This window comes from Rhynchophorus ferrugineus, unplaced genomic scaffold, assembly GCF_030347505.1.
Source record: "Rhynchophorus ferrugineus isolate W39M unplaced genomic scaffold, kcgeb_rfMv2 rfM7, whole genome shotgun sequence".
Classification (NCBI taxonomy): domain Eukaryota; kingdom Metazoa; phylum Arthropoda; class Insecta; order Coleoptera; family Curculionidae; genus Rhynchophorus; species Rhynchophorus ferrugineus.
In genome coordinates this window covers 29014350-29035667 of record NW_027472586.1, presented here as the reverse complement: position 1 = coordinate 29035667, position 21318 = coordinate 29014350, and the positions used below count along the sequence as shown (strand labels likewise).

The window sequence follows — 21318 nt, the reverse complement described above, 5'->3', positions numbered from 1 at the left end:
TAGATTATAATTTTGTTATATGTCAGAGCCAATATGTACTAAAACTCATAGTTGTTGCGGCAACATTGCGACATTTTGACAGGTCACGTGTGTCAATATTGAGAAAAATATGTACAACAAATAAAATATGTTTCTTGTTAAGAATATATAGTTTCATTTAATTTGAAAATAGACATAACCAGTTTACAATATAGGCGGAAAGAAAACCACTTTAAACAGTTTATTTTTATTTACAGCTCAATATTCTTCGGGAATTAAATCGATCGCCCCGATACTAGATAAAAACACACATTTACAACTGATAAAATATAAATAAATCAAGACCGACGGTCGCCAATAGACGACGAAATGGGTGGCAATAAAAAAAATTAAAAACAAAGACGGAAAAAAGTTGTTAGGCTTGCGCGTACCGTCGCGGTAAACAGGTAACAGAGTCGGGACGCTCAGTATAGCGCGGGCCTCGAACCGAAATATAGCATCGCGACGCTGGCGACGTCGTAGACGCCAACGCGAGTTTCCATTTAGTTTAAATTTGGTGCCGTCAACATGCCTTAGGTAGGTAACACCACATTCCCAATAAAAACGAATAAATTAAGTTATCATTTGTAACAACCACGGTCAGTACGATGACTTATTTGTTGGATTGAATTATAAAAAAACTGGGAATATCCGCGACGAAAGTCCCGAGTTGATGCCGCGACGTTATCGTCCAACACTCCACGTTTTTGTTACTTGAGAAAATACCAAGCGTGTCGCTAAAATAGAAAACATTGCGTAACAGAAGTACCAGAATCCGACGTCTTTTTTATCAGCGGCAAAGGTAAGGGACGAAATTATTTGCGCTAATTATATTTATATAATATCGTAGATATTGCCAATTTTTAACTAAATATAGGCCACAAGGTGGACTTTTTTCTGTTTCATGGTCAGAGACTATAGAAAAAAATAGAATTTGAGTGCATAAATTACTCTATTCGACAAACAAGGTGGTAAATTTATTTAGCCATTACTGTTCGTGCTACATTATTCGTATTTATTATAACAAAAATTAAACAATACAAACATAGTTTATTGACTTGCGTTTATTTCTTCATACTTAATTGTAATCTATAATTACACTAAAATAGATTGTATATGGTAGTAAATAATTATACTCTTATCACTCTAAAGTCATACACAGTCTTATAAAAGTTATTAAAAAATTTCAAAGCATTGTTATAGGATCCAGAAGTCAGTAGGAAATAAATCTGGCGAATAAGTTTTGGAGTTTTCCTCTATAAAATAGGTATTTTTTAAGAATTTTTGCACACAATTCCTTCAAAAGTGTACAATTATAATTTGACTTTATTATTTTATTAGTTTGGTGCTAATAACTATTATGAAGTTGATTTTTTACATAAAAATCACTGAAAATTTAAATTTTATTCACCTCTCAATAAACAAATACAATTGGTTGGCGCAGTGGCCAAGGCGAAGTACGGTCATCCTAGAGTTGAGATAGTCGCGCATTCGGATCCTGCTGGAGCATGGATGTACTTTGTGTTTGTGATTGTAACTGTAGTCTTTATAGACAACAGTGAAAAATCCGACAAGGAATAATCATCTCACGCCACGCCAGTAACCAGGCTAAGACCGGATGTCTTCTTGAATGGTCTCTAAGTTTATTACTCACTAATCGGCAGGTTTAATACCGAGGACCGTGGTTCGGAGCCAACGGTAAACAGTAGGTCCAGTCCAGATAAACCTTTGTTGGAAAAACACGGACCTTAAAATATAATTAAAAATAAATAAATAACGAAAATAATTGATAAAATATTTTAGAAATAGTCATTACGTTTTATCTTAATTTTATATTTAACGTGCTATAACCTTACATAATTTCTTTATTCATATAATTATTAAAAATCTAATATATTTTTTCTGTACACTAGGTTTTTTCTCATGAATTTGAATATTCAGTATCTGGGAAAGAGTGCAGTAATAATATAAGCTTATTATTTTATCAGTTTGAAGCTGATGATTTAAAATACCATTTTTCATTGCAAAAAAGTAACTCTAACACTTTGTTAGGTTGTGTTTATTTTTTTATTTTAACTATTTCTATTTCTTTTATATAGATTTAATATAAAATAGATAGATTTTATCTGGACTGGACCAACAGTTTAACGTGAGCTCCAAACCACGGTCCTCGGCATTAAGCCTACCGACTGGCGAGTGACCAACTTTAGAAACATCACCGCAGAAGACATCCGGTTTTACCCAGCCTGATTACTGGCGTAACTAGGATCATTTTCCTTGACGGATTTTATACTCTTGGTTTTTAACTTCTTCCTTCTTTACAAAATAAATATAATATTTTTCTAATAGACATTATATTTTATCTTAATTTTATTTAATTAATAATCATCTATAAAACTAAAATTGGTTTTATTATAAATTTTGTTTTCATTTCTATGATTTTATTGAATATTTCTTCTATTACCTAAGATTTTTCAGACGAATTTTTGTATTTAGTTGTTTGGAAAGGATTTAATAATAATATGAACTTATTGTTTTATCACTTTGAAGATAATCTGTCGAAACACTTTATCTTTTTTTAAATTTACCTCTTAACCGTTACAAACCTCTAACATTTATTGATAAACCGACGTTTGAGATCAGCTCAGAAGACATCGTGACTTTACCTCATATGATTACCTTCGTGACTGGGGTGACTTATCATTACATATATTTATGACAGTCATAGGCCCTTTTCTCCATTTATAATAACACTTTTATATGGAGATTTATATAAAATTATTTATTAATAGTACAAAAATAAATAATAATTGTTATAGATAGTATAATCAATCTACAAGCTGTCAAACAATCCTAAAATATAAATATCCTAATGTTCTTCATTGAGAATTATTATGAACCGATACCACAAGGTTTTCGTTCACGATAATAGGCATTCTCACACAGCATGGATGCTTCAATACAACTTTACAAACAACGCTATTTCGATCATTCTAAGCAATTTTAGGGGAGGACCTTAAGGAGTTCAAAAACCGGAGTTAAATTATCTACAGATATTACAGATAATTTAATCACTACTTCTGTTGTACGGCCAAGTGTTCTAATGCTTAAAAGCTTCGTAAGCTTTGTTTTCGTTAGCTACTAAAGCGTCTTTACTTCGAATTCTTCTTAAATAATTTGGTCTAATATCTGACATGGAACGTTTTTATCATACTTATAACCAACTGGATCCGTTCAGTCAAATGTTTTTATCACCTTTTGTTTCATCTCTGTTATTAACTTGATATTTAATGTACTTATTATTATATTAATATAAAACAGGAACTCTGTGTGAATGTATGACTAATGAAATTAATTTTCTATATCAAAATTAATAAAGGGAAATTAAATATTGCCAATTTATATTTTATTCGTTTTTTAATAAAATTATAGAAAATTGTTAATAAAATAATAGATCATATCAGATTTAATGCAATAAAACCCTACTTTTTTATTGAATAATTATTATTTAAAAGTAAAATTAATGTATATTTTCATTGTGTGTTAAAGATTTTTCGAGATAAAAAAATATGAGTACTTCGATTTTTTTTCATTAGATTGAAAGTGTGCGTAAATATATGTCGGCTCTGTCGACCGAACTAGTAATAATTAGATTGACCGATGCTTCCAATCCCTATAACCTACTTAGTTATATTTCATCGGGAGTTATTGTGCGTAAAGTGTACTTGTTGGCGTATTCTAGACCACTTTTGTTCTGTTTTACTGTTACTGATCAAAATGAAACAGAAATTAAAAAAAAGGTTTTACCCCAAAAAATATTTTCAATGAAAGAATTCTTTAAACCGTAATAAGAGGGAATATATATCTGGAGAAGAAGCTGAATGTTTAAACAATACTCATATGTTACCTATTTTAGCTGTGTAAAATACAATATTATTATTTATTTTGTAAACTGAGCCATTTCTCAGGAATATCTGCGCGCACATTAAAGGTATAGTAACATTTTCTTGGTCAATTTATTTTGCCTCCTGTTTGATTATAAATTGTGGAGGTAGATCAAAGTATATTCTGTAGTAATGAACAAGCTAGCAAGATAGTGAATATGCTTGTTTATATTTAAAAAACTCTAAGAATATTCCATATTTTTTGCTATGACCATTTTGTGTTAACTCTTTGCTCAATAATCCCAGTATTGTATTTTGAACCCTATCTATAGTTATTAAATGTTCTAGTACTTAGCTTAAATTATAATATATTGATCCATATGTCTGTTAATAATATACCGTTTAAGCATTCGTGGTTTTGTTTCACATGTTTTTTCTTTCCTTTTGTTCGATTCTGGGCTGAAGATGCAATTTTAATTTTAGTTCTATAATTTAAAGAAACACATTAATTCTGGCTAAATTCACCGTAGTTAAACAATTTCATCTGCTTGGAATGCCTTCATTAAACCTCTAAATATATTTACAGGTGATAAACAAAATAATATAAATACCATATACGACAGTACATATTGTTGCATGTTTGCAATACTGCTTTCATATAAATATTGCATCTCGTAAGTATTGTTTGACTTACATGCCAACTTTTGTATGTCATATTTCAGTGTATTATACGCTTTGTTCTGCGATGGTTAAATACTACGGTACTTCGAAAGAGGACAAACCGTTTGTACTTGGTTAACAGTTTATATATATAGAACCCCAAAGAAACTCGCTCGCTGTCCGGACTCTTGAGAATGTCTATATCCACATCCTCTATGATGAAGTGCTTACCATGAATAGTATATGCTGCCAAATAGTGCCATAACTGAAGATGATAATGCTTCATACACACGAACAAAAAGGTTCAGTCTTGGTATCACGAGCTTTAGAATATCCTAAAACATATTCTATCCAAAACAGTGGGCAGACCTCAATATAATTGAACAATTATGGGGAGTTTTAGAGCACAGAGTGAGGAGTAAATTTCCATATCCAACATAATTGAAACAATTTGCGGATATTTTGATACAATAATGGGACAAGATTCCTCTACGAATCTATTTCGCGAAGAATTGCTGTATAAAAGTAAATGATAGCTCAATACTTTATTAATAAATAAATACTGTGTACGTGACAGGTGTTCATATCCTCTGTTCATATCCTCCTCTTCATATTCTGTAGAAAATTTGCATTTAAACACAGCATTGATCGTGAATCACGAAATATAAAAAACATATTTTTAAAATAATGGCTTATAATTTACCTTATACCAAAACATGGTATCAATTTAATAGTAATACTCTCACTGTTATCATATAATTGAACCAATTACCATCTCTGTGGCTCAACCCGTCCAATTTAAAAATGGAACATTATAATGGAAGGTATCGTAAAACATTAACAATAGCCTATATATAACAACCGTACATTCAAAACGTTGCTTCTTCGAGGTAACTAGAAGTTAATTAACCGACGTTTTCCGATAACCCGTTTATTATTTCAAGGTAATTAAAGAATTATTGACTCCGACAGCACCCTATTCAAACTTGGAACAGCCCCGAATGGCATTTGTTCCCCGGTTGATTATGTATCGAACAAAAACAATACAAAACCATTGAAACATAAGGTAATCTTCTGGAAAAACACATTTTCTTGGGATATATATAGTCGCTAACAAAATGAATTTTAAATGAGAAACAAACTAATTGCATTTTTATTACAGGTGTTAATTTACTATTTAGAATATTTATACCTATCTCTGCTAATGCTTGGTAAAGTTTTAACAAATACGTACAATATATGTTAAACATTTTTTGTTAGAAACTTATTCCCAATATGTTTAACTTGGTTACAAAAACATTATTTTTCCCTCGACAGAGAATATAAAAACTGAATGGAAAAAAACTTTTTTGGGTCGAAAAAAAGCTGATTTTGACTATAAGGGAAAAGAAGTAAATTTTGAAAAATAAATCTGTTTTAATTTTATTTCGAAAGTTTTACTATTTTTATTACAGTCCTCTCTTAGTTGCTATTCATCGTCTACACATATTATTGAGAAAACTGGAAGAAAATAATGCATAAATTTTAGCATATCCGTTAGACAAGTCTGCAACAAAGAGTTGTTTGAAAGGATACATTACTCTCAAACATCTCCGAGTTTGGCGCATGCGTACATACAGCTTTATTTACTTAATTTTTTTGTCGAATATATATATATATATATATATATATATATATATATATATATATATATATATATAGTATGTATATAAGCAGGTAAATAGTTTACTAGCCTAAAAGGAATGGATTGTAGTACTTTTAAGTCGAAAAATATCTCGGTCTAAAAAAAGTCTCAATAATTTATTTACCTATGCGCTTGTATTAAAAATGCATTGTCTTTTCCTTGTCACTAGATCATTAGGATGTCATTGATAGGTCTACTTTTGTTAGCAAATTTAATTATTTCATGGTATCACTCTACACTGATTTTACATCTTAGCAAAATTTTATGTAATTTCTTCTTCTCTGATTTTCTGATTTTCACATTTTTAGACTTTCACCACCGCTACAAATAATTTTTTTTTTCATTTTGCAAAACTCCTTTTCAAAGATGGAGTTTGCTTCTAAAGTTATCAGAAGCAAAGGTGAAGGGAGGTGTCTTCGTCAAACCAGATGTCACGACCATCAAGATCTTAACTATAAACAAATCGTTAAAATAATACTAATAGTATTTCAATCTTTAGTTACTAAAACTGTTAAGAACAACTCTTGTCTCAATTTTTTTTTTGCAGGCCTATATATTATCACATTAGTAATCTTAAAAGCACAAAATCATGGCTTAATAATAATCTGTACTGATACCTGGTTATATATTATATATGATGTATCTGATTATTTATTTTGTTTTAAGCATGTTATAATTGCTACCGTAGTTGTACTGTACCATTTGTTACTATGAACTGCACTATAAATATTGTTTTACAATGTCATTTCTAATATAATTAACTAGCTTAAAACTCTTCAAACTCTTAACTGAAATCGCCAAGATTCATATGGACATTTTTAGAGCACCAGCTTCTCGATTTTGGAAATCATTGAATCGTTTGTGGGTACTATATCTCGATTAGAACTACGAAGTAACTGGTTCATCATAATTTCTGAGCAGTTTATTAAATGTTGCTAGGCTTTATCGAATTAAAAAATCTTCTATGCTAAAAATTGCAGTTTACTTAATATGAATTGCTTTAATAGTAAAGTTTAATAGTAAAAACATATATTTTATGTGTCATAAAAATGAATTAAGAAAAGAGAAGGGGGGATTGTGACAAAAATGAGCGCTAGTTGTAGCTAAAAAAGCGTCTGAAATTCTTTAAGTACGATAGTATAATAATTCTCTCTCAATATTGATTGTTTGAAGATACTCCATCTAATAATAACAGCAATTCGACACATTCCGTTTTACTGTAGCTTGACTGGATATTTTTCATATTTTAAACTAAAATCAGTATTTGAAATCAATCCACAAAATTTTTATATAAAAATATCGTCACCATCATCATCATCATTATCCGTAGTCCGCATTAAGGAGAGAGTATCCACCTATATGCTGCTGTCGTTGCCGCAGGATAATAAAACTGCAAATAGTTAGGAATCTGTTGCAAACTTGTAAGGTAATTTAAGTCACTGCTCAATACTTTATAATATAATATATAATACCCTATATTTCTAATATTTTCTTCTGCTTTTAGTCTGAGTAATATGATTTTATTTGTTTTTTTTAAATTTAAATGAATTAATACACTTTTACAAAGAATTCATTACAGTAAATTATAGAGAAATTAGATCTAAGCATATTTAATTAATAGATGGCATACCATCATGGTGAACGATTCCATTAATATTAAATTAATTAAGGAAAACCCTCCCACAATTTGTATAATATATATTTTAAAAACCGAGGCGCAGTTTTTTTTATTTTCTTCAATAATTTATGCAACTACCTATTATTGTTTACACAGTAAATTAATATATGATATTTATTTACCTTAAATCAACACACTCCAATTTATTTTCGATTGTTACAGTTTATTTTACGTTGTTATATATCAAACAACAAATAATGGATCGATAACAGTTTAATTTGACTTCACAAATTGTCGGTATTTAAGTTACTTTTAGAGCAGAGTGTAAAATTCGGCAACGAACAACTTTCCTAGTTACACTTCTGTACATACACCATGAGTCGTTAGGTTTTATATAGAGGACTGATAAACCCAAGCTGGTAAAAAACTAAAAATAAACACAATTGATTTTATAAAATAGATAATATATAGTAGTAAATGAATTAATAATAAGTAATTAAATGAATAACTTGAATGAACATTGATCTATTATTTGCTTGATTATTAAACTAAAATCATCGTTTTTTAACCATCTAAACCAATCTACAAAAATTTTATATAAAAATATCATCACCATCATCTTGATCATAATTCGTAGTCGGCATTCGGTGAGAGTGTTTAGTTCTCCATCAATATGCTGCTGTTGGTGACGCAGGGCCACTAAATCCGGCCACTGTTGGCCGTTGACCACAGCTGTTCTGGCCTCGGAAAATGTTAGTTTATCTTGACAAATGTCTAATTCTGACTTCGTTCGCTGTTTCTTCCGCCTAAAATGTCGATTTTGCCATAGAAATTAGGTAGGAATTAATTCACCTTTCATTTGAAAATCATGTCCAAACTATTTTAGAAAGCGTCTCTAAATTTGTTCTTCTAGAGTGCATTGATTGTCTGATTGATTGATTGTCATCATGTATTTTTAGAAAACATCAAGCTTACAGATATTAGATTGTAACAGTGTCCAAATGTTGGAGACATACACATTAAATGGCAAGATAAGCATTCGAAAGATGGGGATTTATGGTGGAAGACAACAGTTTTTGTTTTGATTAAAATATTCCCCCTTCCACACGCAGTACCTTGAAGAAGTAATAGATTCTGGAGCTTGGCAGATTCGGTTTATTACTTCATTGGTAGATACCACTAGAATTCTCCTGTATTACCGATCTCAAGTGACTGAACACCGGAACTTGGAACTGGATCACGTTGAGATATATTATATCATAAGACTTTTTTTAATAATTCCCTAGCTATATGGTTCTGCATTGTGAAGTGTATCGGGTATATATTTTTTTATTATTTAATGCATTGTTACTAGTCGTTTCCGACTAACCTACAATTTTTCTTTATGATCTTAAATGATCTTATGAACTTAAATCTAGGTATATAACTAGGAGGACCCATCGGCCCTCTCTCAGTCTCTGATGAAATAATGTTTATATATGTCACTGTTGTATTTTTATTATATGCACCTCACTACACAACACTACACAAGATCATATGGTTTGATTCTTTTGAGTCTGTGTCCTGTTCTAGTGGTATCCAAAAGCTGCAATTCTTCAATATTCTCAGGAGAATGGAGTCTTTCCTCATGCCCCCTTGCAATTCTCTTGATTTCTTGACTGACTGTGGGTATCTGCAGGTCTCGATGTAGGTAATCAGTCCTATAGTATTTGGGTGCGCCCACAAAACCTCTCAGGACTTTGTTCTGAAAAATTTGTATTTTATTTATGTTACTCTTTGCAGATCTCCATAATTGAACTCCCTATGTCTATATAGGTTTCAGTATTTGCATATATAAAAGCTATTTATTATGTACTGATAATTATGATTTTCTTCCGATCAGCCAGTATATTTTCCTATATTTCAATTCCAGTTTTTTTCTTTTCTTCTTTATATGTTCTTTCCAGCGGAGTTTTGCATCAAAATTCATTCCGAGATATTTAGTGTTATTGCTATATGGAATGATAGTATTATTTAATGTTATTGGTGCTTGTACGGTCTGTTTGTAGGTGAACTGTACATGCACAGATTTACTTTCATTAATTTTTGTTTTCTAAGTTTGTGTCCATTTATTTATATTGTCACTTGACTGTTGTAATTTTCGTTAGGCCTCTTCACTATTGTCTCCGACAGCTATCATCATAGTATCATCAGCAAATATAGCCATGGTAATATTCTCCATTTCTGGTATAATACAAGTATAGAATAGATAAAGTATTGGTCCTAGTACACTTTCTTGTGGTACACCTGCTTCTTCTTGTTTAACTTTAAACATTCTGGTTGTAATGTACGATTTTAATAGTTTGGTGTGTTGTTTAGGTAACATTTTCTGTAGTTTAAAACAAGACCTTTCTACCAAACGTTATCGAAGGCTTGTGCTACATGTGGGAATATAGCTTAGCAAACATTATTACTTTCGTAAGCTTTTTCAATAACATCTGTTATTCTGGGGACTTGGTCAATTGTTGAATGCTTGTTAATAAACCCAAATTGGTGTGTTGGGATTACGACTGGATTTGAATTTTCATCAGAAATTTTTCAAAAACCTTAGATATTACTGGCAGCAATGATATTGGTCTATAGGCTTTTATTTCGTTCGGTGACTTCCCAGGTTTTGGGATCATTATAATTTTGGCTATCTTCCAAATGCCTGGGACATGTTTTAATCTAAATAGGTTGGTAGATTTTGTAGTAATTTTCCTGTTATTAAATCGTAGCCTGGTGATTTCCTGGGGTTAATGTCAGTTTTAATAACTTTGGTTAGCTCTCTCAGCGTGACTAATTCAATCATCGAATTTACAGCTTCAATGCCCGGAAAATTATATTCAATATTAGTTTCGTTTGGTTTGAATTTTTTTTTAGATATTCAACAAATGCTTCTGCTTTTTGGAAATTACCACGTGCCCAATTTCCACATGGGTCTCTTATAGGTGGACTTTGTAGACATGAGCGATTTAGATATTTTGTGCTTTCCAGAATGAATAATCAGTTTCTTTATCATGTGTTAAATTTCCCAGATAGTCATTTATGGTTTTGTATTTAATTTCCAGTATTTCCCTTTTCAGTGTTTGGATTATATTGTTTAAACTATTTTTAAATTTCAGGTGTTCTTTTTTGTTGCCATTTTTTTTCTCGTAGAATTCGTTTTTCAGCTACCATTTTCTTCACTTCTTTCGGATAATTAATTCCCTTAATTGTACTCTTAATTTCTGGAGTATTCCAAAAAGCTTATTGAATATCTATTACGAATTTTTCGCCTTCAAAATTTAATTGTTCAATTGCCTTGAGGAGTACATTTAGATGAATTTTTTTGTTCAATTCCTCAGCAAATCCTTACCAGTCTGTTCTCTTGTTTGTTAGCGTTGGATCTCTTTCTTTTCTTATTATATTTTCGCTCAACGTCAGAATCACTGGCGTATGATCGGAACTTAGCTCAAAATTTTCTTCCATTTTTATATACTTAGATGTTATGTTTCTTGAAGAAATCTAAGAGGTCAGGGTTTTTCTCTTGATAAGTGGGTATATGTGAATTAAATTCAAAGTATCATTCATCCTTAACGAAGACTTTTCTCTTTTTGGGCACCAAACTGATTCAGCGGTGATAGAAATTCTTTGTTCTTCAAGACGATCCAACAGGGTTAGATTAAGTTTCTTCTGATATATTTACACACTCTTGGATTATTACATTTAATTCACTATTGGTAAGAACTTCTCAAACCATTAACATTTACTCTGATCTACACTCGATAAAGGAAAAAAATAAAATATGTGTTGCTAATCGTTAATAGTACAAAATCGTCAATTCTTGAAGGTCGTATTGTTGGCAGAAACCCAGTCTTAAGCTCAAACGAGATTATACCAGCTGAAACTAGCTAAACAAGAGAAAAATATTACATAAAACATGGATCGAAAGCCGAAAATAAAAATGTCTCGACTTTTTTTACCACTCGTGTATTACAAATTATAAACACTACAAATTTTCGATGTTACATCCAGACGCAGACCATCGAAAACCTGGATCGCACTTTGTACTCTAAAAAAAACATCCACAAGCTAGAAAAAAAATAAAATTAAAAAATTATTCCCCAGAAATCCGCGATTTATCACCGGAATAACCGATAGTAAGTTACTTTTCAATAATAGACATAATAAATTCCCGTTGCCTCAAATCGTTCAAATCCAATTAGTTAAAGGAAATAGATTACGTGTTAAAAACGAAAAATAAATCGATGGAGCATAAGCCAGGTCGTTTCAAACAGTTGGTGTTTCACTCTTTTTAATTCAGAGTAATCAAAATAAACACAGTTTTGAATTCGTTAAACAAATTCTCTCACATATTTATTAAGTGCTAAATTGTTATTTTTATAGGCACACACGTGTTGTTACACTTGGTAATGCTTGTATTGGGAGGTATGATAACCTTCCATTGTTAAATGATAACATCTGATTTAAACACAAGGAATTAGTTACTGCGACATGGTACCGATTTCAAACTGACCAGTTGGCGGTAGTTAAAATAATATTGTAAATAGATAAATAGGTTTAGGTAGGTATTAAGCTAAATTGTATGTATATAATAGAATATATAATACGTCTAGTAGATAGGTTAAATAAGTTTTTTAGTTATTTTTATTTAGTTATTACAACGATTGTAATGTACATATTTTATTTTCAAATGTTTTTTTTTTGTTTAAAATCTAAGTTTGATTATTTTTTAATTTTTAGTGGGTTCCTTATTTATTTCCTTAATTTTTTGTTAAAAATATTTTATTTTTCCCTATTTAAACTAATTAAAAGTGCAGCCTGTATAAGGAAGAGTAGCAATAAAGTCCGCTACCTAGTCTAGGTGATCCGACAAATTTTCCAACTAAACTAGAAAAAAACTAAACAAAAAAAAGTTGCTACCCCCCTTAAGAATCGAAGATGCGACCCCTGTGTGTTAACATAACGTTCTAATAATCACACCATTCAGAGAGCTGCCTAATATGTTTCTACAGCGCTTCACATTGTAGGGTTTGCGTTTAAAAAGCAAACTGAATGGTTTTTACACTAACTTACTTCTGATATTTCGTCACATGAGCTCAGAAAAAATATTATAAATAAATATCTGATTATTTTAGATAAAAATATGTGAAAACTTTGTACGTGCCTTTGAAATTTGAGCGTTTCCCTCAATTTCCCCCTTTTCCCCAACCAGATCCTGTTTTGGTCCCAATGGGACCACCTTGGAAGTGCACTCTTTCGAATAAAAAAACAATTTTTAAAATTGGTCCATATTTGACGGAGAAATCGCTCAAGGAAAGAAATGAAAATTTTACTTCAACCATAGAATAGACTTAAAATGAGATCACAAGGATACCGTAAACTGAAGGTAATTTCAGTTTAGTACATACGCATTTTCATTTAATTGAAATAATAGTCTGAGTGAACAAGCGCTCTCCTGGCAAGATCTACGCAAGCACTTAGATTTTGTCTTGTAACTGGGGCTGAAAATTTTACTCTAATATATTTTTCGCCTTATATTGTTCTGCGACAGAGAAATTAAGCTCTGTGAAATTGAATAGCAATGACCATTATTAGTACTAGTTTAGTAGTCTAGTAAAGAGAGTAATGTGAAAATTATCATTAATTTTTTATGAAATATTTTAAACTAAAATGCACATTTTAATAATTGAGTGTTTAGTTGAGTGTAATTTTGTTTACCGAGTAAATAACAATTGGGAAACATTTGAAAATAATAAGTCATGTTCTATTAGCAAATTTTATTGCAAATCTTTAAAAAATGGAGTAAAAAACACTATATTTATATAGGAATTATATTGATATATGAAATTATAACAACTCCAAGCACCATATGTACATTAAGACATCATATTGAAACATTTTTAGACAAAGTCCATAAACCATATTTAAATGAAAACTTTATATTATCAAATATTATTTACAAAATGTCCAGAAAACATATTTGTATATGTCATTTGTCTATCTCAAAGGAAAATCTTCATTTTGCAGACAATCGTATTTTTCACCTGAAAGATGTCACCAGTCAATACATCATTATATTTTACAAAGCAATAATTTATTTATCGATACCCTTTCATAAAAATATCTGTTTTTTTTTCTTTGTTTGTTTCACTCCTTTACCTTCCACCTTCAGAGTAGTAATCATTAGATCTTTAGGGGGTCATTATGATTAATGTTACATGTTTCGTTTATTCGATTCAGGTAAACCCTTATTAGCGAATTTGATCTTTTCAAAGTATCGTTCTTCCCTATTCTTGCATTATGCAAAATCCTATCTAATTTCCTCTATTGTTATATTTTAACTTTCATCAGCTTTGCCGCAAGAACTACTAGCAACTTCACCTATAAAAGAAAAATTAAATTGTTACTAAAATATATCACGATTTAAGTAAATGTCTTTTTTTACCAGTTACCGCAATTTTTGCTATTATTTTTAAAGAGCGAACCCCAGTAATGAATCGACGACCGAGCTGATTATCTTTTGATTGATGTGTTGTATATTCACTGACCTAAAACGAGTAGATGTTTAATTACAACAAAAAGTGTATAAAAGTTATAATTACCTTTAATATTACTTCTAGTACAATTGTATATTATTCCTCTCGTACCTTCTGCAAAGTTTTTATTTAAAGGAAAAGAACAATTTTCTTCTTTGCTTCTTGTTATCGGTTTGAAAACTGCAGCTATATGGAGGTAAAATGTTGCCATATGTTGACTTTTTTTTGACGCCCTTGATAATCTTTTGTTACAAGTTTGGTGGTTTATATTCTCACTATAAACAAAATTGATGCTCTTTCGATATTTCAACTTTATAAAACTTAACCTTACATTCCGTACTTACCTTTGTTCTTCCATATTTTAAAACCAATGCTAAGAATAACAGTACAATTTAATTATTATTGTTACAAACTTGTTAACGCATCACAAAATCTAAATATCGACCAACGGTTAATTTTAAAATGGCCGATTATACACTATAGAAAGCGTAAAAGAGGGCGTAATATAGCCGATTGTGCGCATGCGCCAGTTCCATCAACTTCAGTTTAACGTACTTTGTGATCTCCCTTGTAACATATTGTAACCAAGTCTTGTGCGTCCGAGCCACCAGAGGGCGAACAAGGCGGGTTTATTTTCTACAGGGGGATATCAAAAAATAAAATATTTTATATAAATACTAGTTAACATTTGTATAAAACATTTTCAAAAAACAGTATCTAATGTGACAACTAATAACTTATTTTTTGATTGTACTTTAATATTGCCTTGAATTTTATAAAGTGCAGAACTAAATTAAAATACTATTTGTCCAAATATAATTAAAAATATTTATTTACTCAATATTCTAAACACATGTTAAAATTTTCATTACAAAACCTCCATTTCTATCTATATATTTTTATAATTACTTAATTGCACTTGTCTATATTATATGTAGCCATGCAAAATTTTCCATTTTGCCCTTTGCAATCCTATTTATTTTTTTCATCCACCCAGAACAGGCAACAACTAATTATAATTTTTCTTATTACATTGCCTTTGCTCAATATATTGTCCACTATTAATCATTTTAAAAAAGATTGTTCTTTTCTGACAATATCTGATTAATAATATTCGTTATATTTGTTTGTGTAAATTATTGGCAATAAATTAAAAAGTCTAGTTGTAGCTTCCCACAGAAACGGATTAAAATAGGTTGCTGGAACCCTTGCTTATATTAAATAGTTAATTCTTAATCTTAAATTCTTCTTGGTGGTAATTAGTTTTTTTTTAATGTTATACTGTCTGGTTCATATCAGCATGAAGTTGAAGGCTCAGATTCGTCTCAATTTACTTCCCTTGAAAAATATATGATGGATTTATTTCCTATTCTTTTTAAATATTCCAATGTGGGCCGAGCAACTCCAATATTTAACTTGTAGCTATAATTCCTTTTCCGATAAATTAAAGCAAATGATCTGTGAATATACACATATTTTGAATATCAAATTAATTAACGATATAGATTTTAATAAAAGACTTACTGTTAAAATTGCAATTAGAAATCTTGTAAATTGCATCTTGGATAAGCAGGAATATAGCACATTCGGGTTCATAATAACTTGATCAGTCTGAAATACAAATAATACACTTTTCTGTTCCAAGACTTCATGTACGAGATCATAAAATGTTTCCTGAAATTTATCATTATTTACTTTTAAAAACCGAAAGGACTTTCCACGCAGTAATATGTGAACTTTGAATATTAAATCTCATTTGATTTTCAACATATAATATTTATCCAGAATGCTACAAAAATAAAGCCATAACAACAAATTTCTTTATAACGTGATTAAGTTATTTTTATGGGAAGCAGGGTTTGGATATGTGTTTCCATCTTATCAATGCTGTCTGTTCTCACCTGAAAAAGTGAAAGTGCTTTCTATGCAGTAATATGTGAACTTTCAATATTAAATCTCATTTGATGTAAATGTAAATTAAATAATTCAGGATGGCTACTTTTTCGGATAGAGGATTGTGTGCCGCAGGTTGAAGGTTTCTAATTCTCTAATGTCCTTTTATCATAGTTTTAAAACTAACTCTAAAATTTCAAAGTTAATTTGCGCATTTTGACAATTAACAACTTTCAGCTTAAAAAGTTCATTTGTCATCTTCATTGATTGTTTTGGTTAAATATCACTTTTTAAGAATCCAAAGGTTCTTCTTTAATATAATGTAGATGGTTTTTGACCAAATATTTATATTGCGGTTCAAGCTAATTTTAAATATCTTTTGATTCAATATGTTCAAAGCCTTATCCCTACTTTGACAACACTTGCAATTAAAGCTTGTATTTCGAACATGATTTCAATATGTATGTATTTCTTAGAAGGTTTTTCATTTCAGTTGTCAAGAAATCACTTTCTATCAAGATAATTCGTCTGTTCAGATAGGTTTTTTCAAAGAAACACGTAAAAGTCAAAAGCAGCTTTCTCAGCTCAACAGCAGGCGTATCTTGTAAGCTATTCGAAAAAAGTTTTAAAAAGAACTGTAGAAATTTCCGTTCAACTTCCATAAACTTATTACTTATACATATACTTAACAGGCTTGATACACTAACATACCGTATCAAAGCCCATAGACATATCAACTAATTTATTATGCATTGTCTAACGCACAACTCCGATGCGACAACATCGAAATGTTTTTATGGAAAAAGAAAAGGATTGGTGGTGCTTGAATGATCCACTTATACTTAACAGATCTATGAAAACCACTAGATGAAGTATTCGTGGATTTTTTAATAAAACTGCAAATAATTAGGAATCTACTGTTAACTTGTAAGGTAATTTAAGTTACTGCTTAATACTTTATAATATAATATATTATACCAATATTTCTGACCTTTAATTTTATATTTTTAGTCTGAGTAATATATTTTTGTTTGTTATTTTTTTATAATTTAAAGATATTAATACATATTTACAAAGAACTTATAATAGTAAATTATAGAAAATTTAGCTCTAAAAATATATAATCGATAGATGGTATACTATCATGAATGCCATTAATATTAAATTAATTAATGAAAACACTCCCAAAAGTGTCTAATATATATCTTTTGAGAAGAGGGTCGTATTTTTTATTTAATTTTTTTAATTACCTTCACTATATTATGCAACAACGTATTTTTTATACTGTATATATAATTTATAATATTTATTATCTTAAATCAATACATTTATATTTATTTTCGATTATTACAGTTTATTTTATGTTGTCAGATATCGAACAACAAACAATGATTCAATAATAGGTTAGTTGAGTGTCGGTTTTTAAGTTAGTTTTAGAGCAGAGTGAAAAATACGGCAAGGAAAACTTTCCTAGTCACACCACTAACCAGTTGTCTCGGTAAGTTGGTCATTTGCCAGTCGTTAGATTTAATATAGAGGACAGATACACCCAAGCCGGTAAAAAACTAAAAATAAATACAATCGATTTTATAAAGTAGATAATATATAGAAATAATTGCATTGCTAATTAATAATAAATAAGGAAATTAATATCTTATATTAGAATTATATAATTATAAATATATATAATTCTTCTATTAAACGGTTAGACCGATTTTGATGGAATTTTTGTTTGTATTTTGGTTGATTCGTTTATACTTTGGTCGATTTTCGATGGTCTAGATTCACAATTGGACCCGGTAGATGGCTGCGATAAGGTTTCAGGATAACCAGGACGGCCAGAGAGACATTTTCATGGTAATCGCCGTCAAAATTCCCGTTCTGCAGAATATAATTAAATATTATAATATTATACCGATATATTATTTATAACCTTACAAGTGAAACGTGCTTGTCTTCGACAGATCAAGCTAAACTGAAATTAATTCCCATAACACTAGTGTATTTCCAATGTGTTCTGTTATGTTAGTGAAATTTCGTCTACATGCCTGTTTAACTTAGTTTAAAGTTAACTTAGTGATACTTATATTTATTAGTTATGTAGTTATTAAAACAAAATACGGTGTCTGTGAGCCCGAACGGGAATTATTCGTCGACATACACATAATGCAGAAATAGAACAATCGGTTAAATAGGACTATAGTAGTACATTTGACCGATAATCTAAATCTAAGCGACCAAGTTCGTCTTCGAGCTAATTAAATAAGTCAAAGAGCACGTCAACAAGCACACAGAAAGTTGATCAACTGCAAGTACAACATCGCATATTAACACGTCCCTCACTTCACCGCCTTACCTTCGAATAAGACGCCAAAATAGACTGTTCGTCACATGTATATGTCGTCATCCGCAAAGTGAAAAAACATTGTCAATGCATTTTAAGTACTAGGGTTAATCCGCCAATTTTCGTCGCGCGTCAGAAACAGTTTCACTTCTATTACTAAATATGCTACTAGAGCCATCTGAAAAACTCTCAGCTAGAGCCACATCTCAATTTGAAAACTGTTATAAATAAATTGTTATAAACCAATGCCACCTATTTTATTGGTAATTTTATAGGTTATATAAACAGATAAAAGTATACATACAGATATACTTAAAATAAGGAAATATAGAATAAGAAGTATAGAATGAATAAGTATTGATGAAAAGAAAAGCTTAAGAAATCAGTAATCCTAAGAATATAATCAAAATATTCTTCTATAATGCCTTCGACACTTAGACACACAGTAGAGATCTTTTAAAAAATAAATCAGCTTAAAGAAGCAATTAACTTTGTAATTGATGGCGCTCTAACAAATATTTTCTATTTATCGAAATCGATTCTAATTAACTATTACCTTTTAAACATTATCTATATTATAATTAGAGGCAAGTTGACTGTCTGTAAAAAATCAATATATACATGTAACTAGCATAAAATAGATAGATAATTCTGTATGTCCCTTGTAAAAACAATGTTGGATAGGCATTTTCTCTAGAACCTGTCCGTGAAGGAAAGACAGTTCTGAATTCCTCATATCACACAAAAGGCCTGTAATGCACGCACGAAGACGATTATAAATTTGTACTATATTTAATCCAAATAATAGACTATTATTTACTCTAAACGATCTGTGTCCTTTCTCTATCAGCTTTAGGTACTCAACTTTTTTCACTATAAATATGCATTATAATCAAATTTTATGTCGATTTATAATTTAGCAACAATTAATGTAACCCATAAAACGTGTGTGAGTTTCTACTGTTTTATGGGGTCCAACAACGCTCCAAACCCTAAAATGAAGACCACTTGAACAACAACCAACTTAGATCCTCCTCAGGACTCTCGACGAGAACTTTTGCAAGGTACGCAGGTTGTTTAAAACTCAATCCCGGGATATCTCAATATGGGCAAATTTTCCCCATCAACCGCAGTAACAAAATAAAAGGGCAAACTTACAAAGGGTATGGTTATTGATTCCAGAAAATCTGTAATCGCTTGTCATTGGAGATACCTACTATCTGTAGATTCATGAATAAAATACATCCCTGGCAGAACGCACCTACTGCCATTGATCTCTCAATGAGACTTCTTAGGATGCTCTGAACTCTTTTAGTGCACGCTCCCTTTTCAAACAATTGCTCTTCAAAAAATACCTTAACCATTATCAAATTTACACTGACGGATCCATCAATATTGAAGGATGAACATTACAAATTGCCCTCTTTGACGAGTGATTTTATTGCCGAATTGCTGGCCATATACAAGGCTCTTAAATGTGTTCAGAATAGGCCACTGCCGGCTGGCTGGCTCATGAGTTTCTACTCAAAGGAGAATGTCCGCTCATCTGTGATAGATGTAGATCCCCGCTGTGCATCAAACATATTCTGGTTGAATGCCAAGGGCACGTCCTCCAAAGATGACTCTCTGGCCTGAAGAGATCCATGAAAAAACTTGTACAATTGGAGAACCTTGAAAAATTGATGAACTATTTGGCCGCCATCGGAGTAATCCAAAGTGTATAATAAATTATGAATACTACTGCTGTTAACTTATAACTTTTAAACTTTTCACTCCATATTATTCTCATACTTATGTTAAATCAACTATACTTTTTTTTGTTTTGTTCTTTATATTGTTTGTTCTGTAATATTAAAATATATATAGAGCATAAGTCTTAAATAGCCCTCGAGCCTGATGGGCCTTTAATAAATAAAATGTAAAAAATCTAACAATAAACTTAAACATTATCGCGTTCGCACAATTCAAGCGCACCAATCAAATACTTTTGTTTATAACAACTTAAATACAACCTCTGATTGAACCGAGTAAAACATTTCCCCAAGTTCGTCTATACAGTCGAATTTCTATTTTTTCGATGACAGTCGATGCAATACGACATCACTTATTTGCGTTAAAATAAAATTAAGATTTTTTCTTTTTAAAACTTACACGTTTCATAACTAAATAGAAATACTTGAAAATATAAGAAATAAATGAAACGTTAATAGAAAAAACATGTTCGTATTAGAAATATAGACGTAAATATCGATCTAAAACGGTTTAGCCTTAAAATCGACAACATTAATTTGTATTTTATTCTACTAAGTAGTAGTAAAATATTATTAAGTGGGACTTAATATAGCGAACGATTATACGAGCTGCCAAAACTGGAGAAATATATTAAAATGTACTGTAGCCTGTATTGCGCTCATTTCAATTTTATTGTTTACGATTTTATGAAAGATTATATTTTTCTGGTCGTAAAAACCGTAACCGCGATGCATTAATAAATTGTAAAAGCAAAAATGTGTTATTTTGATTTATTAGCTGACGAAATAATATTTTAACACCACCAAATCAATTCGAGTGTCAATTGTTTTACTTTGTCGAGGTACAAATAAATTCGCTTTATAAAGAGAAATGTAAATATGAACTTATTTTAATAGAGAAAAAGA

General features: G+C 30.4%; 1 protein-coding gene across 1 annotated transcript in view; it reads left to right on the top strand.

Moving 5' to 3' along the window:
• Window positions 1-396: 396 nt before the first annotated feature.
• Stacl (SH3 and cysteine-rich domain-containing protein) overlaps window positions 397-21318 on the top strand; it is a 455842-nt gene continuing 434920 nt past the window's right edge. The window contains exon 1 of the mRNA XM_076410623.1: window positions 397-555. The gene's annotated coding sequence lies outside the window, so the exon portion shown is untranslated. The remainder of the gene's footprint in view (window positions 556-21318) is intronic.